Below are 24094 nucleotides of genomic sequence, written 5' to 3' on the forward strand. Positions count from 1 at the left end.
TTTGTTTCATTTTGTCTATTTTCTAAACAATGAAATGATAATTTTGTTTTGTCACGTTATATCATATCCATATAGTGGAATAGAAATTTTGTTTCACTCTACTTTGTTTCAGTCTGATATGCTCCATTAATCAAAACATAACCTTAAGGGTTTCAATGGAGGAATGTTCGGCCCATATTGTTCCCAAGTGTACTTGAATTCTTTTATATATTTTCTAATATGAAAAATTGTCCTCCCCAAAACATTTTTCTCTGGATTTTTTATTTTTTGGACTTATCCCTCTCTTTTTTGAAGTCTAGTAGTAGTATAAGATGTAATACTTTATTAAAAAAAATTAATATCTGATAAGTGCTAAAAAGTGTTAATTTCATGTTATATTTTAAGCACTTTTTGTTGCTTGCTTTGCAAGTAATTGAAGGAAAAGCCGAGAAATAAGCGTTAAATGCCTTATTACGCTTTACTTATCATTACTCTATCCTTTTGTGCAGGAATTAGCCCAAGACATTGATCAAAGAAGCAAAATCATGAAAAAGTACTGTTTGGGCAGAAGCTGTCCCTGGAGGCATGTAGCTCGCAACCAAACTCGCAACTGCGAGTGCCAATGCGAGCAACTCGCAACTGCGAGCTCCCTTACTCGCAACTGCGAGTTAGGGCGGTTTGATCCCCTCAGTTATGACGTGGCAGCGTATCATTGGTCCAGGCAAGCAACTCGCATCTGCGAGTGATGTAGCTCGCATCTGCGAGTTCAGGCAGGGCAGAAGTCTTTATATAGCCACTTGCTACTCTTTGGAGAGGATCTTATCATATCTTAGCTTGATATTTTCTTAGCTTCTCTTAGGTTTTAGTTTAGATATTTTCATAGGGAGAAGTAAGGTAGTTCTTCATTGAGTAAGATTGGTTTTGGAAGTTGGATCTTAATACTTTGTTGAGACATCACAAGTGTAATGAATCCTTCCTTTTCAATCCATCCTTGCATGGCTTCCATGATGATGAGTAGCTAAATACTCTTTGTTGGGATGAGAGGTACTTGATCTTGCTTAACATGTAATCTTTTGATCTTGCAAAATATGTTTCTAGCAATTTATATTCACTATTGTTGTTATTCTTGTGTTAATGCTTTCAAGGAGATTCAAGATGCTTTGGACACAAACTCTTGAATCTTGATCTAGAATAGCAATATATCTTAGGTTAACTTACTTGACATCTTTGTTAATCTTGTGATAATCACCATAATCAAGAGCTAAATGCTTTCGTATAACTTAACCAGGCTGGACACGGTCGATTAGGTTATTCGATCGACTTTGTTATCGTTTAAGGAATTTGGACACGAATGTTTAAACGATAACTTAGAAATAATTATATCACTTTGGACACGAAGGATAGTTTAGAATTGATTGTGATAATGTTGCTTATAAAGCTAGAATTCGTATGGATCAATTAGGTTACGTGTGACGCTTGGTTAAGGAACGCTACTCCTAACAAGTTTCAATCCTTATTTATCTCATCTTTTACTTTTTGCAAATTAGTTTAGATAATCACATTTCATTTCAAACAAACAAGTACTCTTAATACTTGGAATGATAATTGATGTTAAACTGTCATTGATAACGCACTATTCCCTGTGGAGACGATACAAAAATACTTATCTCGTTTGATGCTAAGAAATTACATCATCAAAATGGCGCCGTTGCCGGGGAATGGTGTTTAGTTATTATAGATAGAACGATTGATTTATCGTTTTAAGTATTTGTATATAATCCGTAAATAGTTTTCTTTATTTGATAGTTGTTTGTACTAACCCCTTGTTGATAAACAAAGAAAAGTTTCCTGTTAGTTGTTTCCGTTTTAGGATCACCACCTAGCCAAAATCATGGCTGATCATGGTTACTTCAACTGCTATACTCCACCCGAGTATGAATCCTATCCTCAGTATCAGCAACATTCTTATGAAGATGAGAGATACAAGGTGATAGAAAATACTTTGAATGCCTTCATGCAACAATCCATGATAAACATGCAAGATACCAACCAAAGATTGAAGACTTTATCACTTCAACTTGGGTTGATTCAAGCACAAATCATGGATAACCAAGCCAACAATCAATCCACTCTTGGAGAACAAGAAAATAATCCAAACATGTTTGAGAGAGTCGGAGAGATTGTTGAAGAAGTTGTTGTTCAAAATGAGGTAGTTACAAATGTTGATATTGAAGAAGCAACGGTGGTTGAGAAAAAGGAACAGTTACTAATCAAGGAAGATTTAATGGTAACAAGAGGGAAGAAGATGAACAAGGTAGAAATCGATCGAGTCATTGATGAAATTAACGCCTTGTTCAAACCAAAGCTAGGGAGGTCATGGACTCCAAATCATTTGTTTCTAAAGTTCATGGAATTCCTACCAAAACGTAGGGTTTCGAAAGATGATGTGCTATCCGTTTCATTTTGGCCACCCTAACGGAAAAGGCGTCGAGCTAACGACGTTAAACAAGCGCTTGTTGGGAGGCAACCCAATTTTGTAAGTCTATTTATTGTTTTAAATGCATAATTAGATACAAGAGTCATGTGCATGCATCCAAACATCCAAAAACAGAATCCAAACAGAGAGCAAAAGTTTGAACCAAAAGAACTCGCAACTGCGAGTATGATAGCTCGCAACTGCGAGCAGGTGGGTTTGACTGCGTTGACTGCCAAAACACTCGCATCTGCGAGTACAGCTGCTCGCACCTGCGAGTGGCTGCAGTTTTGGGCAGTTACGAAACCCAAGGCCACCAACTTCCTTTATCTCACATTAAACTCCCATTATCATCATTTTTATCTCATTTTTCGGTTTTGCTTTCTCTCTCATCAAACAAATCACAAAATTTTCTCCCTTCCTTTGTTGAACTCACGTGAAACACAAACCCTTAAGCTTCAAGGAGTCATTCAAGTCAATCCAAGTCATTTGCATTCCATTTTCATTTCTGCACTTGTATTACTAAACAATCAGGTTTGTTTGTTTCTTCTCTGTTATCATTCTCTGCATGCTTCAAACCCTATGGTAGAAGAGTTCTGTTGATTCTTAATCTGCGAAAATGATACCCATTTGTTTGAGATGAGCATAAATCATGCAAAGATTCATTTTCATTGCACTTGCATCCACAATTTTTGATTACCCCTTTTGTAAAAAGAAATTTTCAAATAAAATTAGGATTTATGTGGACCAATTCGAAATTCAAGCTTAATGCATGATTGTTCTCATCTCTGTATCAATACTAGGTTCGAAAATGCTTCATTTAGGTTTAGAAAACCTTGCCTTTGAGAAAAGTTTGAAAAGGATGTGTTTTTGCCAAAATCTGGGCAACTCGCATCTGCGAGTAAATTAGCTCGCATCTGCGAGTGATAACCAGAACTCGCATCTGCGAGTGCTTCTGCTCGCAACTGCGAGTTGCAGCAGGACTTGCTGCATGTTTCTGTGATTCAGCCTGCATTTGTGTAAATTTTGTTCCATACTGGTATTAATTGTATATTCTATGTTGTATGGTATTTTTCTGGTTGTTTTGCAGGCATGGCACCCAAAAGAATTAACACCGGTAAAAGAAAGCAAGGCGAGTCATCCGTATCTCAACCACCAACCCAAAACCAGTCCTATGATCAGGAGAGATTTAGGTCTAGGTACCACCAAAACAGATACAACACCTTGCTTAAACAATCATTGTGGATGGAGAGAGTTGTTGACATTAAACCCGAGGGACCGTATGGCCACTTTCATAAACTTTTTCTTGACCAAGGGTGGGCTAGACTCCTAAGCCCCATAACCAGAATCAACCAAGAGTTGGTACGTGAGTTTTACGCCAATGCCCTTCCTCAAAACCCCCAAACCGATCCATTTACTTTCGAAACTTTTGTGAGGGGTAGGACAATTAAGTTTGATCGTGATGCTATCAATACTTTCCTAGGAAATCCTTTCGACCTAGATGTTGAAGCTGAAAATGGAATTGATGATTTCCATAACAAACAAAATCTAGGTCACTTTCTCCTTGATAATGTCCATGATGAGATAAAAAAATTCATAATGCTAGAGGGGAAAACCTATGACAAAAGTGAGGCGGGTAGAGAACACATTGCCCAATATAAACTAATGAAACCACAAGCCAAACTGATGTTTCGATTCGTCCTTCACAATGTCAAGCCCAATAGTCATATGCTCGATTGCACCATTGATGTCTGCCCTTTAATCTTTTACATTCTTAAAGGCATCAAGGTGGATATAGCACGGACTATTGCTTGGCAACTGAAAAAGGTGGTAATGCAAGGCCATGGGGAACCAAAAACCCGTCTCTCATTTCCGGGGCTAATCATGGGGTTGATCAAAGACACCCACATGCGGATGCCCGCTGATTTTCATGAGGAGATCAAGAACCCAATCAATGATACTTTCATCACCCGTTACATAATGGGTGAATCAAAGAAAGATAAGGGTAAGGGTAAGCAAGCCACATCCTCAAGGGCACCTCCCGCACAATCCGAGCCTCAAGATGGACCTTTTCCATTCCCACCAGCAGCTGGATTTGATTTTGCTAGTTATGTTCAATGGCAACATGAGAATAATGTACTTAATTATAATATGATGTCGGCCATTCATCGGGAGAACTTGTACTTTCAGCAATCTCAATACATTATGCAGCAGCAGCATGGATACCCTCCAGAGATCATGGCACAATTCATGGCAACTCCAGCTTTTCAAGAATATGCAAATTGGCCTGAGGACACGCCAAAGCCTTTTGGAGGGGGTGGAGACTTTAGAGGTCATGAGGATTTGAACATGGAGGAAGATATTGGTGGTTTAGGTGATGATGATGATCCGACAAATGTGCTAAGTGCTACTTCAACCCCTCATGGGTCAGATGATGATGACATGCAGTCTTGAGGAAGAGGAAAAGAATTGAAAGCTAGTTCTTCAAAGAGTGATTTTATCAAAGCTTTCAGTCATTTCTTGCTGTCTTCCTTAGCTGTTATTTGTTTTCTCTTTTGTTTCTTTGTGAACAATATTCTGTTGGTTTTTATTTTAGCACATGAACTCATTTTATGTTATCAGCATTTTGTTAAGTATTTTGGATCTTGATGTATGATAACTTTTATTTCGTTTTAATTAGTATTAGTATGTTCGTATTTATATTAGTATGGTTTAAATTTATTTTGTAGTATAATAATGTGTTAAGCATTTTTCAAGTACTTTATTTGGTTTTAATTTAAAAATTGTGGAAGTTTCTTGCGTATCACTCTTGCTTAATTTCAAATCTCAGATGATTGATAACAATTCATAGTTGTGATTAAAGCGCAAAGCCAAGGTACAAGTTTCCAGTTTTTCTAGGTTTTTACTCGAATATGGAATGAGTACTTTGCGCAAATTTCATTTCATTTAGTTCTTTACAATAATTTATTTGTTTGTGAACCACGTAGTACTAGCCTAAAGTGAGGAAACCTCAAATGTTTGTACATATGCAAGGAGACCGGCTTTCATTGTTTAACTCGTTTGTGTTATGTTAAATCCAATAATTGTTTTAAATTGTGTGAAGGCATGGAAGTGATCAAGGCACATTTTTTGTTATTGAGTGAAACTTACTTGACCACAAATAGCCTACCTTGTGAGAAGAGCGAGTATTTGCTAACCCACTTGAGCCAAATGAATCGGAGTCATCAATTATGAACTGTCAATTCATAAGCACAATGCTTGATGAAGTTGCCTTTAAATTTTTCAAAATTCAGTTCATTCTTGACGCACTTTAGGACTCTGATATGTTTTTAATTGTTGAACCCTTAAATTTCAATGTTATTTGTCCCTTTGGCCTTAGAGTAGAGGAACATTCAATTAGGGTATTTGTTGATTCAAGTTGGGGAGAGAAGGTAGATGTAAATTTTATGTCAAGTACTATGGTGTAAATTTATCTTTGATCAAGACAACATGTGTTGTAAATACAAAAAGAAAAGAAAAACAATGTGTACATGAAAAGAAAAAGAAAAAGAGAAAAAGAAAGAAAAATCCAAAAAGAAAATAAGTTGTCAAGATCAAAGTGCTTCATGTTTAAGCACCAAGGGTTTGTAATGATTGGTAGGAAAGATTGTGAATTTTAATGGTTGATACAAGGAATGCTCCTCTTTGATAGGCTTTTTGATTTCAATTGCCCACATATGACATTTCTTTTGTAGCCAAGCCAAGTTATAACCCTCAAAGACCTTTTGATCCATGTTTTTGTGCCTTTTGAAACGATATTTGGATGGACACATAACTTGATTGGAATGTTAACTTGATTGCCGGATGTGTGTTCATAACCCTCATTCATTTGATTTCAATTGTTTATCTACTTTCATAGAAGTGTGTTAGGTGTGGTTCGTAAATAAATATATTATTGTTTTGAAATGTTTGACATGAACTTTGTACTTAGGACTCATCTCATGTTAGTAGTAGAATTTTAGATTAGTTGGAAACTTAGACTTGCCCGCGCATTCACTTTTAAATCATTCATCTGAAAATATTTTCAAAGCCTTTTGTACTTGTGTCTTGTTATTAACTTGTTTGATTTTCAATCTTTTGTTTGAGGACAAACAAAGAGTTAAGTTGGGGAGAGTTTGATAAGTGCTAAAAAGTGTTAATTTCATGTTATATTTTAAGCACTTTTTGTTGCTTGCTTTGCAAGTAATTGAAGGAAAAGCCGAGAAATAAGCGTTAAATGCCTTATTACGCTTTACTTATCATTACTCTATCCTTTTGTGCAGGAATTAGCCCAAGACATTGATCAAAGAAGCAAAATCATGAAAAAGTACTGTTTGGGCAGAAGCTGTCCCTGGAGGCATGTAGCTCGCAACCAAACTCGCAACTGCGAGTGCCAATGCGAGCAACTCGCAACTGCGAGCTCCCTTACTCGCAACTGCGAGTTAGGGCGGTTTGATCCCCTCAGTTATGACGTGGCAGCGTATCATTGGTCCAGGCAAGCAACTCGCATCTGCGAGTGATGTAGCTCGCATCTGCGAGTTCAGGCAGGGCAGAAGTCTTTATATAGCCACTTGCTACTCTTTGGAGAGGATCTTATCATATCTTAGCTTGATATTTTCTTAGCTTCTCTTAGGTTTTAGTTTAGATATTTTCATAGGGAGAAGTAAGGTAGTTCTTCATTGAGTAAGATTGGTTTTGGAAGTTGGATCTTAATACTTTGTTGAGACATCACAAGTGTAATGAATCCTTCCTTTTCAATCCATCCTTGCATGGCTTCCATGATGATGAGTAGCTAAATACTCTTTGTTGGGATGAGAGGTACTTGATCTTGCTTAACATGTAATCTTTTGATCTTGCAAAATATGTTTCTAGCAATTTATATTCACTATTGTTGTTATTCTTGTGTTAATGCTTTCAAGGAGATTCAAGATGCTTTGGACACAAACTCTTGAATCTTGATCTAGAATAGCAATATATCTTAGGTTAACTTACTTGACATCTTTGTTAATCTTGTGATAATCACCATAATCAAGAGCTAAATGCTTTCGTATAACTTAACCAGGCTGGACACGGTCGATTAGGTTATTCGATCGACTTTGTTATCGTTTAAGGAATTTGGACACGAATGTTTAAACGATAACTTAGAAATAATTATATCACTTTGGACACGAAGGATAGTTTAGAATTGATTGTGATAATGTTGCTTATAAAGCTAGAATTCGTATGGATCAATTAGGTTACGTGTGACGCTTGGTTAAGGAACGCTACTCCTAACAAGTTTCAATCCTTATTTATCTCATCTTTTACTTTTTGCAAATTAGTTTAGATAATCAATATCTAACTGCAGAATTTTCGAGATTTGTAAAATATAATTTTTCAGATGTAAAATAGTAGAAAATGGTGCCTTTCTTGCTTAGCTATATCTATGATGCATCATTCATCACTCAATGAATGTACTTTGCTTCATGTTGTAATAATTTTCATTCTAATGAGGTTCCTTTCCAGTACCCTACTTTACTTTAATCTCAATTTATTTATATTCTTTACTTTATTCGATCCCTTCTTCTTTTTCTCTTTGGACTAAAAATAAATTTGTGGCTACAACACAAATGAGTTGTGTAAGAAATCAAAAAAAGAAAGAAAAAAAACTGTTATAGTCTCTCCTGCTTTGCTTTTGTTTGCTGCAGAACTTCAATTTCAACACTAGCATATATATATATATATATATATATATATATATATATATATATATATATATATATATATATATAAGACTCTTATTTTAAAATTTTAAAGAAAGGAGAACAACTGTTATAGTTTCCTATGCAGAAGTTGTATTTTAGTGATCACTGCCTTGTTCGCTTGATGCTTGATAGTTGCAGAAGTTGAATTTTAGAAACAACTCTTATTTTAAGGAAAATACTCAAACTGAAAATAAATTTTGTATTGACATGTTAAAGATCATTACATCAAATAAGTTGAATTTTAGGAACAGCTCTTCTTAAGAAAATACTCAAACTGAAAATAAATTTTGTATTGACATGTGAAAGATCGTTACATCAAATGATAGAATGAGACTGACTTGTATAGACAACGTGTACAACTAACTTCTGACATGTGCAACTAATTTGTAACTTACTTTTAATATCTCTAATTTCCCTCACAAATTGGAAGATGTTCATATTACTTCCAGCTTGGGATGAACAACACAAATACGATATCAACAATCAAATATACCAAGTGGACTCTTCTATTGTATAAATTACTCAGAGTTAGTAAGCTTAGAAAAGTTATACCTTGAGCAAGGAAACTCATTTTTGAGTTGGACTAGTTGCGTTTGAAAGAGGACATATAGTAGTCTCTTCTTACTGAATTTCATAGTTTTGTTATGTACCTATATGTCTCAGTAACATTGTGAACATAGCCCCTATGTTGAAGCTTAGTGTTTTCTTTAAAAGCTTAAAGTAATTGAGTATGACTTGTTGAATAAGGATTAATTAGTAAGCTTGATAATGAAAATGTCTAACTAGTGATAAGTTAAATAAGGTTTCCTTTTATATGGTAGCACTAAAAAATTTGTGACCTTGCTATAATTTCTTTTTGAATTATATATGAAAATCCTGTTGGAAATTTAGGTCTTAATAAAACAGATTTCATAAATAATGTTCCATGAATATGAATCAATAGCGGAAGCAAACAAAACATTGAACATGATTATGATCGGATCTACGACATGTTTGATTTATCAAGGATATTAAGAATTAGGGCATTAGGAATACCTGATAAAGCTTTCATGGCAGCCCTCTCATCAACAATGATAACAAAAGAGGGGAGATGATCTGAAACAAACATCAACATCAACACGGTTAGCGGCGGCTGATTTGGTTCTTCCTCAACCGGTACCTTTATGCCTCAAGTTCTCTTCAGATGGGGAGAAGAGAGAGTATTGCCGTGTACGGTATATTGGGGACCATAACCTCTTTTATATTGGATGACCATTAGGGTTTCCTATTATTCCGTTAATGGGCCATCCAGACATCCACCCATATTGAGTCCATATCCATTAATTAATTAATTAATACTCTAAATAGAAATCTAATAAGCCTTATTACTTAATTTGATCACTAATCAATTAAGGCTCCAAATTGATAAATAGCTAATATAATTATTATTACGATATTTGCCCACATAATGATATTGGAATATAATAAAATAATAAAATATTCCAACAATCTCCCACTTGGGCTACATATCTTAATAATTATATCAGAATTCTTTAGGCGCGCATCCGAATGCTATTTATCTTTAGATTTCAACTTTAAAATCTGGTCCACCTCATACATTAATAATGGGACCACCGCGGCTTTCGTCACTGACATATAACGTGACAGAACCCCGACGACCACCATATCAATGCACTTGATGACATAGATCGATATGGATAAGTGGCATGGAAATTTCATGCAATGTGATCTCTAAATCATGTCTATTTCCAACTGATCCACTGAAAACTTTAGTGAGATCAAAATGAAGTTTGCAAATTCAATATTTGCACAAATGATACAGAAATGGTTATAACAATAATAACCTCTTAAACTTTATTTCTGCAGAAAATCATAACATAAAATCTGCATCGATATCAAAACAAAAGTATAGAACATAAAATAAAAGAGACTCCCACTAATCCAAAACATCTTAATGACAACAACCATATGAAAGACCTTAAGTGTCATGTCTTTGATTAGTGGTATAGCTAGCATAAAATTTGTCTCTACATGTTCTATCATTTAACAACAATAATCTACAAGGTAACGAACCTTATAAACTTTGTTATTAAATAATTATACGACTGAATTATGTCACTATATAACTTGAGTGGTCTTTCAATGCCTTTAACGATATGCAACCAAGTGACATAAATACTTACAGTCATTTCCTGAGTTAGGATGTATGTCATATACTGACATACAAAAGTCAAAGTCTGACACACAAATGATCTCCAAATTGTCAGATCTCTGATGTGAGCATAAGTTCTCCTGTTCTCTTTAATAATCCTTAAGGCTGCTTTTCAACAATTCAAACTTTGAATTGCTCAAGTATCTGCCGAACAATCTGATTATATATGCTATTTTCAAATGCATATAAATAAGATCATACATAAAAATCCTATAGACAAAGCGTAGGAAAATACTTAATTTTCTGAATTTATAAATTTTCTAATGGGAAGTATTTGAGACTAAAAAGTCTCTCTTAGTGATTGTCACATGTAATTTATTATGTCAATTTATTTTCAATTTTATTGCTATATATATCTTTTGTGATATCCGAATAATACCTTGAGAGGAATCTCTAAGTATTGAAATGCCTAATACAAAAGAGGTGTATCTTTCAACATCATTGGACATAAGTCAGTCAAGACTACCATTCTTTTAATTTCCCTTATCTTTTATGAGGTATTTTCCAAATGAGCACCGTTTTATTTTCTCTTGCTTCAGCTTTTCTTTATTTGCACACTTTATGAATTGATCCTTGAAGGGATCATTTCTAACTTTAACAGTTATAAACTTAATTGTGCAAAGAGAATACTAAATGGTGAATTTTCGAACAAGTCATTTGATAGTCAAAATTATAGTGCCTTAGCAAGATTAAATATTTACATAATGTGCTCCTAACATTTTCTTTGCCTAATAATCTTAATGAAATACTCACTCTCCAATGAGAGCTTGTCTTTCTCTATATTGCTTTAAAAACACCTTAGTTTAAGCAAAGAAAATATGACAAAAATTTGTCATCTTAAACAACACCTCTAATACATATGATATTTTAGCTTTATGATCACATATGACCTATGAGATTTGATGTATACTCACTTGTCAAACTTGATTCTCACATTAGGTGCTGAATATGTGAGAGAATGTGAGTTTCACCACCCCTATCTAAGGTCTAGATCCAAGAACAATGTAATGTTCTTCTTTAAATCCTAAAAGCTTGAACTTTTAAGAGTTAAAAAAATTAACTCAAATCAGCAGATACATAATTATATTAGTTAAAGAGAACAAGAGTAAAAGCATTCACCAAAATACCTAGTGCACCATCAATATCAAGTCTTTAAACAATAATATCAATTGTTAGCGGTATTTTACAGCAATGATCAAACAATGACAATTTACTTTGACAAAGAATAAATTCTTATAATTGTCATATGCTTACCATTATATTTGTGTAAATGTAAACTCTTAAATATATAAATAAGTTTACACTCGCAAAACATTAGTAGACATGTCAAAATTAATTAATTGTAAGACATGGACAATTTATCTTTATTTGTAAATTAAAAGACAAAAACAAGATACCAATCGCACCATTAAAACACAATCTTTTGACTGCTAAGAATTAATTGCAAGCGGTACTCTCAATGTAATGATCAAATATTGGTAATAAGTCCTGTCAGATAATGGATGTCTTTTGACATCCTCATTACCCACATGGAAAAACTTAAGAAGTCTTGTAAGACAATGAGTGTCTTTTGACATCCACATTACCCACATGAAAAACGTAAGAATTACCACATATTTAACATCACAAGTTGTAAATTAAAAGACCCAAAAACAAGATACCAAAACACCATTAAAACACAATCTTTTGACTGCTAAGAATTAATTGCCAACGGTAATCTCAATGCAATGATCAAATACGGTAATAAGTCGTGTCAGAAAATGGGTGCCTTTTGACATCCTCATTATCCACATGGATAAAACTTAAGAATTCCTGTCAGATAATGGGTGCCTTTTGACATCCTCATTATCCACATGGAAAACTTAATAGGCTAAAATGCACTTTTGACCCCCTAAGTTTGGCCCCGTAGCAATTTTGGCCCCCTATTAAAAAAAACAACTTTCCAGCCCCCCAACTTCACCCCCTTTTGCAACTCAGTGGCCCCCCTCCTATTTTGACTCAGTCGGCCAATAGATGAACGCCACGTGGCATTTAAAAAATTAAAAATTAAAAAAACAAACTAATTATTTAAAATAATGAAATAAATAAAAAAAGAAATAAAAAAAAAGGCAAAAACCCAGAAAATGTCATTGTATTCATCATCTTCACCTGTTTCTCAGAGTCAATTCCTGTTTCTTTCCATTCTTGTTCAAAACGCGTACAAACCCATTCAAGGCACTTTAATCCCATTATGTCCATTTAATTTAGTTAATTTGTTGCCTCAAATGAGAACTGAAAAAATTGATAAAAGAAGGCAGTAACAACGAATGAAAGAAAACCAATTTCATCACGCCTAATCACACCAAAAACTGCAAAGAAAACCAAGAAAAAGCAGTTTCGAATCACAACATAACACTGTCCAGAGACAAAAACACAACACGCATCAATTTTCTTTCCTCAAACACAACACAATCGGTGACCACATCTCAAACCCATACCAAATTCCAACAAACCGATCCCAGCCAAAGGAAGGTAGTTTCTTTATTTATATATTAGATTTAGATTTAGGTAGTTTTATTGTGTAAAAAGAAATAAAAAAAGAATTGTAGGAAGGAGAAAGAAAGAAACCGTAAAAAAAAAAATAAAGAAAGGGAAAAGAAGAAGAACGAAGAAGGGTAGGAGAGAGAAGAAGGAGGAGGAAGAACATAGATAGAAACTAGAAAGAAATCACAAAAGAAGAGAGAAGAAAGGAAGAAGAATGAAGAAAGAATATGGTTGTGGTTGTGGTGTTGAGAACAAATTCCGAATTCAGGAAGTTAATTTGGTGTTTTGTGGGTTTTGAATTTTTTTAGGTTTGTTGATATTTTGAAGATTTGTTGAAATTGTTGGAACTGTTGTTGTTATTGGGTTTGCTGTGTTTGATTCTCTTTTTCTTGTGTATGTATAGAGAAGATTGAAGAACAACATGAATGAGAAGGAGATGAAGATGATGAATAGATGACATTTTCTGGGTTTATAAGTTTTTGCCTTTTATTTCTTTTTTTATATTTATTTAATTATGTAAATTATTAATTGATTTTTTTTTTAATTTTAATTTATTATATGACACGTGTCGTCCATCTATTGGCCGACCGAGTCAAAATTGAAGGGGGCCACCGAGTTGCAAAAGGGGGTGAAGTTGGGGGGCTGAAAAGTTGTTTTTTTTAATAGGGGGCCAAAATTGCTACGGGGCCAAACTTAGGGGGTCAAAAATGCATTTTAGCCAACTTAATAATTACCTCATATTTACCATCGTAGGTATGTAATTATCCGGCCAAGCCGTGCCTTCCTTTTGGCCGACTAAAACAGCTCGCATGAACAATTCCATACTACATCTTTTGTAATTCCAATTGAATCAAATCTACGCAACAGAGGTTACTTTTGCAACTTGTTGTTTCAACCAAAACAACCAAAATTACTAGACAATTCAATATTGAATTTAAATGGGAGTGGTCTTAAATTCACAAGCAGATGGGAAATGTCTTAAATTTACAAGGCACTACCGACATAATGTAGGCCGAATTAGTCCATTATGTTGTTAAGTAACCATAATGTCGCTCCACAACCCTTAAGTGTGAAGACAAATTCACAATAATTGAAAAGAAGATGCTAGTCCCAAAAAAAACAACACCCATGTGTGTATGACAATGCATTTACAAATATCACATAAAAGCGACAACAACATAGCATGAAATATGTCCAAAATGCATGATTGGAAGAAAAGAAAAATAATATTATTATAGAAACTTAATAACAATAAACTCAAATATCACAATCATGCTATAAACCAAATATTCAATTTAAAATCAAAAGAAAATTGAATCTTATATACACCAAAAATATTCATGCAACAATTGATTCACATATATCAATGATTCTTTAAATAAAATAGTGAATAACTCTAGACTCAATTATTTCCTAAATAAGGAAATATACTTTACGTTTATAAATAAACAAACAAAACTAGAATTATTATTTTCAAAACTTTAAAGAATCAAATTCTTACCTTTTTTTTTGTACTAAAAATTTATTCATAATATTTTGAGATTCATTATTAAAAGGCAACAAATATATCACAAACATATTTTAATCTTTATTTGCCTAGTTCTCTCAAAATAAAGTTTATGTACAAAATCTTCGTGAATCAAAAACTAATTTCAAATGGAAATTAAGCTACAAGATATGATAATGATATTTGGAAATCATGTCAAATCAAATCCAAATACTTATTTGTTAACAACACATTTATATTTGTTACACCTGCTACCGGAAAGATATAACAATATAAAAAAAAACTTTATAAATAAGTCAAAACGAAAGATTTGATTTCAAAAAAAAAAAGTAAGGAACCGATATACTTAAATTCAAATTAAATAGTTATCATATCCATATTCAAATCCTTATTTTGAAAAAACGTGCATATATTTGCTATAACAGTGAGTAAACATATATCAATACACCAATCTTTCAAAGATTTCAATTGAAAGTTTTTTTTTTAAAACAAAACAATCCACAATAGATTAAAATCCCATAAGACCCATAGTGGAAACAAAAGTTTGTTAACAAATTAATCAAAATAAACAGTGTTTTTTTGTTTTTTTTTTGTTTTTTAATCAAAATAAACAGTTTGTTACCAAATTAATCCAAATTGAAAAAAAACGTATCCCATGTGGCCACTTGTCTATAAAATGAAAAGTTTATATATAAGTTATCTTAATTTCACATGAAATCAATTAACCAATTAACGTGAAAGCCAAGACACATTATGATTCATAGAAGTTGGGGAAAAAAAAAAATCCAAAAATCCCACACAAAAATTGGATTCACAAAATTAAGCACAAACCACAATATAGGAAGGAACAATTACGCTTTATCAGCTATAATGTTATACGCTGTTAAGCCAAAAAAAAAGTTTGCAGGCGTAATTTTGAGATACATACAGGAAGCAAAATCAATCGGAATTTTCATTCAACTTTATTTTTCAAACAAATAAATTATCAATATAATTTTCTTATAAATTGATAACTACAAGCAATTAACAGTTCAAGAAAAAAGCTGGATCGAAAGGAGTGAAAAATTGTAGAACGATATTCCACATAAATCTTTAATCCAAGACAAGCCATTAAAGTGCACATACGATTGAAAATAAAAAGAAAAGAATAATCCCGATGGTCAGTATGTATGAAACGTTAGACCCAAAAAAAAAATAAAAAAATTAAAACCGAGATTTAAAACCCCAAATTTAAATTACGGTTCAAAAATACACTAATTTTAAATTAGGGTTCATGCAAAATTTGGGAACAGAACGCAAACTTAGAATCAAAACCATGGATAAAGAATTAGGGCATTAGGAATACCTGATAAAGCTTTCATGGCAGCCCTCTCATCAACAATGATAACAAAAGAGGGGAGATGATCTGAAACAAACATCAACATCAACACGGTTAGCGGCGGCTGATTTGGTTCTTCCTCAACCGGTACATTTATGCCTCAAGTTCTCAAGTTCTCTGGGAGAAGAGAGAGTATTGTCATGTACGGTATATTGGGGACCATAGCCTCTTTTATATTGGATGACCATTAGCGTTTCCCTTTATTCCGTTAATGGGCTATCCGGACATCCACCCATATTGAGTCCATATCCATTAATTAATTAATTAATACTCTAAATAGAAATCTAATAAGCCTTATTACTTAATTTGATCACTAATCAATTAAGGCTCCAAATTGATAAATAGCTAATATAATTATTATTACGATATTTGCCCACATAATGATATTGGAATATAATAAAATAATAAAATATTCCAACAAATCCTTGCTTTGTGATTTGGATGGTTAAGCATGGATGGTTTCTCTCTTAGTTTTTCATTATGAAATTTGGTATACTGTCCCTTCTTTTTCAAGCACGAGACTTAAAAATTCTTGTGATGCTATCGACTGCAGATTGGAGAAAGATGAGGAAGATTGTTCATGAGACTTAAGTATGCGCTGAATGATGTGCCATAAACCAGGTAAATAACAATCTCATTTTGCTTGATCATTGATTGATATACAGTTTCCTTGACTACTGCACAATTTAAAAAATAAAGTAGAATTAGTCATTCCTTATATAATATTAATAACTAATAATAATAATAATAATAATAATAATAGCACAATAATATTTGGTTGTGAAAATGTGGATGTGACACTCTTTTCCCCTTATATATAATATAAGCCCATCTTTATAAAAGAAAAAACAGAAAAATGATTTGTTTTCATTTTCTTGAATTTTACATACGCAAACTAAGAGATTATTTAAATTATATTTTTATTTGGAATACATAATTACAGGAATCAAGTTCATATTGCCTTAACATATGGGAACGTGCTGAGTGTCTTTCAAGACAATCACATATCTTGTGCAATATTAAACATATTTTTCAAGGGAATATTTCGAAGATGAAATCGGTATTTATCCTATCTATTGCTCCAAAAATGTTGTTGGAGACTTTGTGGATTTCGAAATGTGGTGATTTGTTGAAGCACATAGTAATAGACACTGATGATTATGACAACAGTGGTAATAACTTGGGCAATGTCTTCCCAAAACTAAAAGAGCTCTGCGTTATTGATTGTGTGCAATTAGAATACATAATTGGACATTACACTGGTGATGATCAAAACCACAGGGAAACTCACCTTCATCTTCCAGCATTGGAAATTGTAAGACCAGTAATTTAACTATGACTAAATCTAGGGCTTTATACTGGTTGAGCAATTTTATTATGTGAGATCTGGAATTGATTCACATATGTTGTTTTCTACTATGTGTGATTGAGTATGATGTTCATAATGTTTGTTAAGCATGAATATGTTTTCGCCTACAAATGAAATATTATTGGACCTTCGGAGTCATTAATATTCATTCAGGAAATTTACTTGTCATTGAGATGACGTTTTGGGAAATTTAGGAATATTATAACCGCGAGTTGAGAAAAGTTCCGATAAGAAAATAAATCATCGCGGGATATCGAAATTTATTCCGCACAAAGAAGTTATCATCGCGGACTCAAGAGAAATATTACTTTTGCTTCGCGAGAGTTAGTTTAGAAGAGTTAGCGACATATAATGAGACGCATTTGATTAGAGACTTGGGGACTAAGTTAAATCACAAATAAATATCTAGAATAATATATATTAAACCATTAACTTATACTTGGCCCAACATTAGCCACGTGATTACTAATAGCAATAGGTGGTTAAGAAGCATTTGGCTTTTCTATAAGTAGATAATCATACCTCAATTATTTTTTTTACGTTCTCTCACTCCTAAAAGCTTCTTTGGGTCTTTAGTATTTTGTTAGCAAGAAGAGCAAGGATAGAGGTAACAGTGCTATACCTTCTTTTATGCTTTCCTTAATAAAAATTCCTACACTAGTTTAAGGTCAAGTTTTCTTCATTTTTATAGATCTAGTGTTAGATCTAAATGCACAAAAAGTTTTCTCCATTTCGTTCCAAGCTGGCCGTATTAACCACTCATAAGAATAAGAGTTTTTGTTTAACAAAATAAGAAAGAAAGAAAACCCCAAATTAGTTGGTAATAAAAGCTCGTAATATATATATGTCGTGATCCTTAGATTTTGAAAACAACAAGTATGTTTTGTTACTAGAGTTTATATATTCCTTTTAAACCAATGATTATTGTAGAGATTGATACTTAATATTGATTTGTGGAAAACTTATATTTTGATCAAGTTATGGACTGTAGTTTATCATGTTGTTGTTGATTTAAAATGGTCTTGTGTTTTAGAAGCTCTATCTTTTCAAATTTCCTTTGGCCAAAGTTATAGCTACATGGCTTATGATTATATAAAGCTGAACGAAAATATTATTTTGTGCATTATGAAAATATTATTATTTTTGAAAAATGTCGTTGATTTTTCTTGTGAGTTCATATGGTTATAGGAAAATTTATGATCGGATTGTTTTTAAAATTTTAGCATTTTTGGAAATATTTGTCCGGATGAAAAGGCTGAACCGTGCAAGGGCATTTTCGTCATTTTAAAACTGTTAAATTATGAAAATGAGTTTAGAAATGGATTCGCGTTGTCGACACAGTCGAAATGGACCTATGGTTCGCGACGTTTCGACAACAGATGAATTTATTATGATTTTCTGAAAATAATGTGTCTGAGCTTTCGATGTAAGTGACTGCTGACACTTTTAGAATTAAAATTTTAAATGTTTGAACTGTTGAGTGGTGAAAATATTTTGTCTGTGAATTTGTGTTAGGTTGACTGAGCCAGAGGCTCTGGTATACGGTGTAAACACAAAGGAGATTCTGTCGAAAATTCGTCTGATTCAATTTATCTTATTTTTGAGTGGTTTTGAAAAGAGGTTTCAAAACGAATAATATTTTGGGATTCACCTGAACATGAAAAGTATTTGTCAAATTGTTTGGAAATCTTTAAGGTCTCTCAGAAAACTTAGAGTATTTGAGAAAATATTTCCTTGGGTGATTTTAAGGAAAAATGCAATTTAAATTAGTCTCATCGAAGTATTTGGAGAATATTTTAGAAACATTGTTATTTTGAAATTGTCTAAAGAACAAAATGTTTTGAGTAGATACATTTTCGAAAGAAAAGTCTCTGATGAGAGAGAGAGTTCTCCATAGTTACTTTTGTCAAATTAATGGTGATTAACTGTTTTGAGAGGTTTTGAGACGAAGGCTCTTTTGGAAAACATTTTATTTAAGTTTTTGGAATTATTGAAGTTGATCATATTTCCGAGTGAGTTGAATTTCGCTTAGAACGGGTTGAATGCTTTAGAGCCGATATTTACCTAAGTCACTGTATCTGCTAGGATACTTAGCTCGAGGGTTTAGAGATGTTCCTGTTGTAGATGCTTACGAGTGTAGAGCAGTACGTTGTAAGGAATGCTTTGCTCAGGTAAAGGGCACTTTCTTAAACATCATAGTTACTTAAATGTCTGGATGGTGTATGTGCTATTGTGTGTATTGTGAAACTGATATGTTAAGTGAATGTGTTTGCCCAGTGTGGGATTTGTTTGCAATCAACTTGATTATGATATGTTGATGTGCGTTGCTTTCATATGATTTGTGAATAAATATATGAAATGCATGTTGATTTATGAAATGTTGTTTGATATGAATTGAAAGATAATATGTGAACTGCCAGTTGAAGCATGTTTTTATACTACATATGTTGAATGATGTATAAGAGTTGCATTTTGCACATATTGAGTGGACAATATATGCTCATGCATTTCATGGTACGTGTTAGTCCGTTGGACGCACGGGTCTTATAGTACGCGGTAGTTCGTGGAGACGCACGAACGCGCGGGGTGTGGACTGCCGTGAAGGAACCCACCTTAAATCTATGAGATTGGGTCTTATAATACGCGGTAGTTTGTGGAGACGCACGAACGCGCGGGGTGTGGACTGCTGTGAAGGAACCCACCTTAAATCTGGTCTTATAGTATGCGGTAGTCTGTGGAGACGCACGGACGCGCGAGGTGTGGACTGCCGTGAAGGAACCCACCTTAAATCTATGAGAATCATGATTTTCTTACCCTCTGCGGAGTGGATTATTCCGGAATCATTTGCATGTGATAGGCCAGTGGAGGTTGTATCACACATGTAGAGTCTGCATTTGCTAGGCTAATTGTGCATCATTATATTTTGTGTGAGGAATGTTTATGCTGATGCCATTTTCCATGCTAGTATATATGCCTGCAGTATTTTTGTAATTATGTTGTTATTAGATCGTGACCCTTTACATTAATCCGTGGATCGGGCTTTGCCCCATATCCAAATAGGGAGTATGCTTTGCGGGAATAGCAAAGGCTTTGGAGGTGTAGCAGTTTGGCAGTCAGGCTTGATGTCATTGGTGGGATCTTGTACCATGTCATCCCAGTTCAGAGTTAAGGATCAACTTAGATGTTTTACTTGTGGTGTCTTATGTTTATGTATTTTTACTTCTTTTGTTTGGGCACCGCTGTAAATGATACTACCATGGAAAATGAATACTCGAACACTTATTTATACTTTCGCAGTGCATGATTTGATATTAAAAGCTCATTGCCTAATATTGTTTTATAAAATGTGACATTTGATTAAGATTGTATTGTTGGTAATGCTTTCAAAATGTTTTACTTACTCTGATTTTAATTTAAAGACGATCCTGAATCCTTTAGTGCATGGCATTGATTTATTTTAAAAAGAAAAAAAATGTACTCTTGTTTTGAAAATCGGGCTGTTACAGAAATTCTCTGGCTTTGGAATCTACCAAGTTTAATTGGCATGTGACATCACATAACATTTCCACCTTCGAAAGACTTAAACTCAATAAATGCGGCGAGGTTACTAATATACTCCCTCCGTTTTAAAATGAGTGTCGTTTTAGGTGTTTACACACATATTAAGGAATGCAATGATTAAAAGAAAGAGAATGATTATTTTACCAAATTATCCTTATTAACTACACCCTCCGGTCACTAATATAAGCAAAAATTTGATTTTTAGATTCATTCATTAAATAATGTATGTAGTAGTCTTTATTATAGACTACATACATCATTTAATGAATGAATCTAAAAATCAAACTTTTGCTTATATTAGTGACCGGAGGGTGTATTGGTTAGTTTTAAAAGTAATACTTTGGAAATAATGTGCAGAGTATTAATTGGAGGGTACAATTGAAAAGAAAAAGTTATTATTGCATTGGAAACTGAAAGTGACATTCATTTTGAAACAATTTTTTTTTGGCTAAAACGACACTCATTTTGAAACGGAGGGAGTATATACTTTGTTGATTTTAAGTCAACACACATTTTTAAAAAGTTCCTCCACATAAGTTTCTCTATATTTTTGTTACTTTTTATATTTTGATGTTTGAAAAGTTAATGTTTAATTGTTCTTATGGTAAAAAAAAAGTGTGGAGCAGCATTGAATAATGTTAAAATCATGCCTGCAAAAAACATTTAAAAAATTTCAAATTCAAAGGATGATTAAACATGTTTGGTTTCATCATAAACTGCATGCAGGATAATTTTGTAAGAATTGAAAAATATGTTTTTTTTTTTTATGATGGGGACAAAACGAAACAAAATAATTTTATGTGAACTAAAGTCATATTATTTTTTTTAAAGAAGTACATTTTTTATGGTGTCTAATATGAACCACTTAAAATTGGTTCAAAGGTTCTTTCAAAAAATATTTGGTTCAAAGGTGGTGGTTTACCATACTTATTAAACAATGAAATTTCTAATAAAAAAATGATGAAAAAAATCTTAGGGTTAATACGTTTTTACCCCCTGTAATTTGGGCGAGTTCCGGTTTACCCCCTGTAAAAAAAAGTTTAGATTCCAACCTTGTAAGATTATTTGATTTTAGCCCCTAACCCATGTGACTGTGCAGAATTGCTGACGTGGCGAGCTGAGTGGCACGCTGACTGTGCATATCTGATTATGTGGCATGCTGACTGTATAATTAATTTTGTTTTTCATTTTTTTAAAGGTACACATGCCATTTGTGCCTATTTTTTAAAAAAAAATTAGAAAAAATTCTGGATTTTTTTTATTACGAAAAATATTTTCCAAATTTTTTTTCGAAAATTTTGAAATATATATTTTTTTAAAATTCCAAAATTTATAATTTAAGAAAAATATCTATTTCAAAATTTTTTAAAATTATTTTCAAAAATTTTAAAATAATTTTTATTTCGAATACAAAAATTCAAATTATTTTCAAAAATTTTGAAATATATATTTTTCGAAAATCTGAAAATTAATTTTCTCAATAAAATAGATTTTTTTCGAAAAAGATGTTTTTTAAATTTTCTCAATAAAAAAAATGGAAAATATTTTTATTTTTAAAAATCTGGATACAAATTTATTTAAAAATTTAGGAAAAGTCAGATTTTTTTTTGAAAATTTTATTCCAATTTTTTTTTTTATGATGTGTTACAAATTTGGGAATATTTTTTAATATTTAAAAATTGAGGATAACAAAAAATCTGGATATTCTTTCAAAAAAAATTGGAAATTTTTTCAATATTTAAATTTATTCTTATCTATTTGTTACATGTGTTATTTGTATTGAAAATTAAAGGCATTTTTGAAAAGAAACAGTCAGTCCGAAAGAGCTTTTTTTTTTTTTTTGACAAAAGTCAGTCTAAAAGAGTTGAAAGGGGTTGTTTTCTTTATATATATATAGTATAGATTATATAAACAATATTTCCTAAAAAATTATATAAAAAATTAAAAATTTCCTAAACTTACTATAGTTTGAAACTTTTGAAAAAAATTAAGTCCAAATTAAATTAAAATTTAAAAAAAATTCGAAAAAAATAATATAAGCTAATTTTTGAATGTTTTGTTAAAAAAATATTTGAAAAAATATTAATTTTTTTCTGAATGTTTTTATTTTTTGAAAAAAAATCCAATTTTTTTTCGGTTTTTAAAAAATTTGATTTTTTTTCTTATTTTTAAATTTTTGAAAATTAATTTACAGATTATTTTATCTTTTTAAAAATAATTTTTTGAACCATTACACACATGTTCGATTTTAAAAAACTAAAAATTAAAACAATTACACAGTGGCATGCCACGTCAGTGTCCATTACACACATGTCAAGTTTCAAAAAAAATATAAATTAAAATAATTACACAGTGGCGTGCCACGTCAGCGTTTGGATGTGGTCAGGGGTGTTTTGTGGAGAATCTTCATATTATAAGGTTGGAATCTAAACTTTTTTTTTTACAGGGGGTAAACCAAAACTCGCGCAAATTACAGGGGGTAAAAATATATTAACCCAAAATCTTATTATAATTTACTAAAAAAAGTAGGATCTAATTTTGGGTCGGATTCATATTAGATGGGTCTATGTTAAATTTTAGATCTACTTTTGGGTCGGATTCATATTAGATGGATCTACCTTTGTATGAACTCTTATTTATAGAGAAGAGAACTCGGTGAATGCCCGCAGTTTAAGGTCAAATCTATTGGTGATTTCATAACCCATCATTAAGTGACAATCATCATGGTATCCTTGTTTTTTTTTTTTGGTCAAGTGGTATCCCTATTTTAATATATCTTGATTTTGATCTTACAAGAAAAATACCATTGGATCTTATATATAAAAGTAATTAATTCTCTTAGACAACTTTTTGAAGTCAAAAAAATTGTTTCAAATTTGCTTCTAAATTTTTTTTGTTTTCTTAAATGATCTCACATCTTATATGTTAAAATCTGAATTTTTCTTAAATGATCTCATATCTTATATGTCAATATAGTTCGTGAATAACTTTCTCACAAATCTTAAATACTTAACCTTGTCAACTTTTTTACTTTCCTCCTCTAAGCTCATCTTGTGATTTTTCTCAATGAGAACATTTGCAGATTTGCATCCAAGTTTTCATGTTTCCTACAGAAGTTCAAACACATATTTTCTATGAGAGTACTCAAGTACTTGGGTGCTTATCACAATTCCTCCCTTGAACACGTATCTAATTTAACTTTTTATTGTATTTTATTACTCTTATTTTTAGTTATTGTTTCAAAGTGTAGCGGAAAAACTCACCCCCACAGACACACACAAATATAAAAGAGAGAGAGAAATTGCGAGTTCGAATCAACATTCTAGTACA

The 24094-nt window shown here is 32.4% G+C and overlaps 1 long non-coding RNA gene across 1 annotated transcript; it reads left to right on the forward strand.

The window, feature by feature from the left end:
• Positions 1–17741: 17741 nt before the first annotated feature.
• Positions 17742–20564, forward strand: LOC146939348 (uncharacterized). Its single transcript, XR_015033008.1, has 3 exons — positions 17742–17810; positions 19289–19374; positions 20264–20564. It is a non-coding gene; the product is annotated as an uncharacterized LOC146939348 (long non-coding RNA).
• Positions 20565–24094: the final 3530 nt, after the last annotated feature.

The sequence above is a fragment of the Medicago sativa genome, chromosome 3 (assembly GCF_051527215.1).
Source record: "Medicago sativa cultivar Bolivia chromosome 3, Bolivia_mono, whole genome shotgun sequence".
Taxonomy (NCBI): Eukaryota; Viridiplantae; Streptophyta; class Magnoliopsida; order Fabales; family Fabaceae; genus Medicago; species Medicago sativa.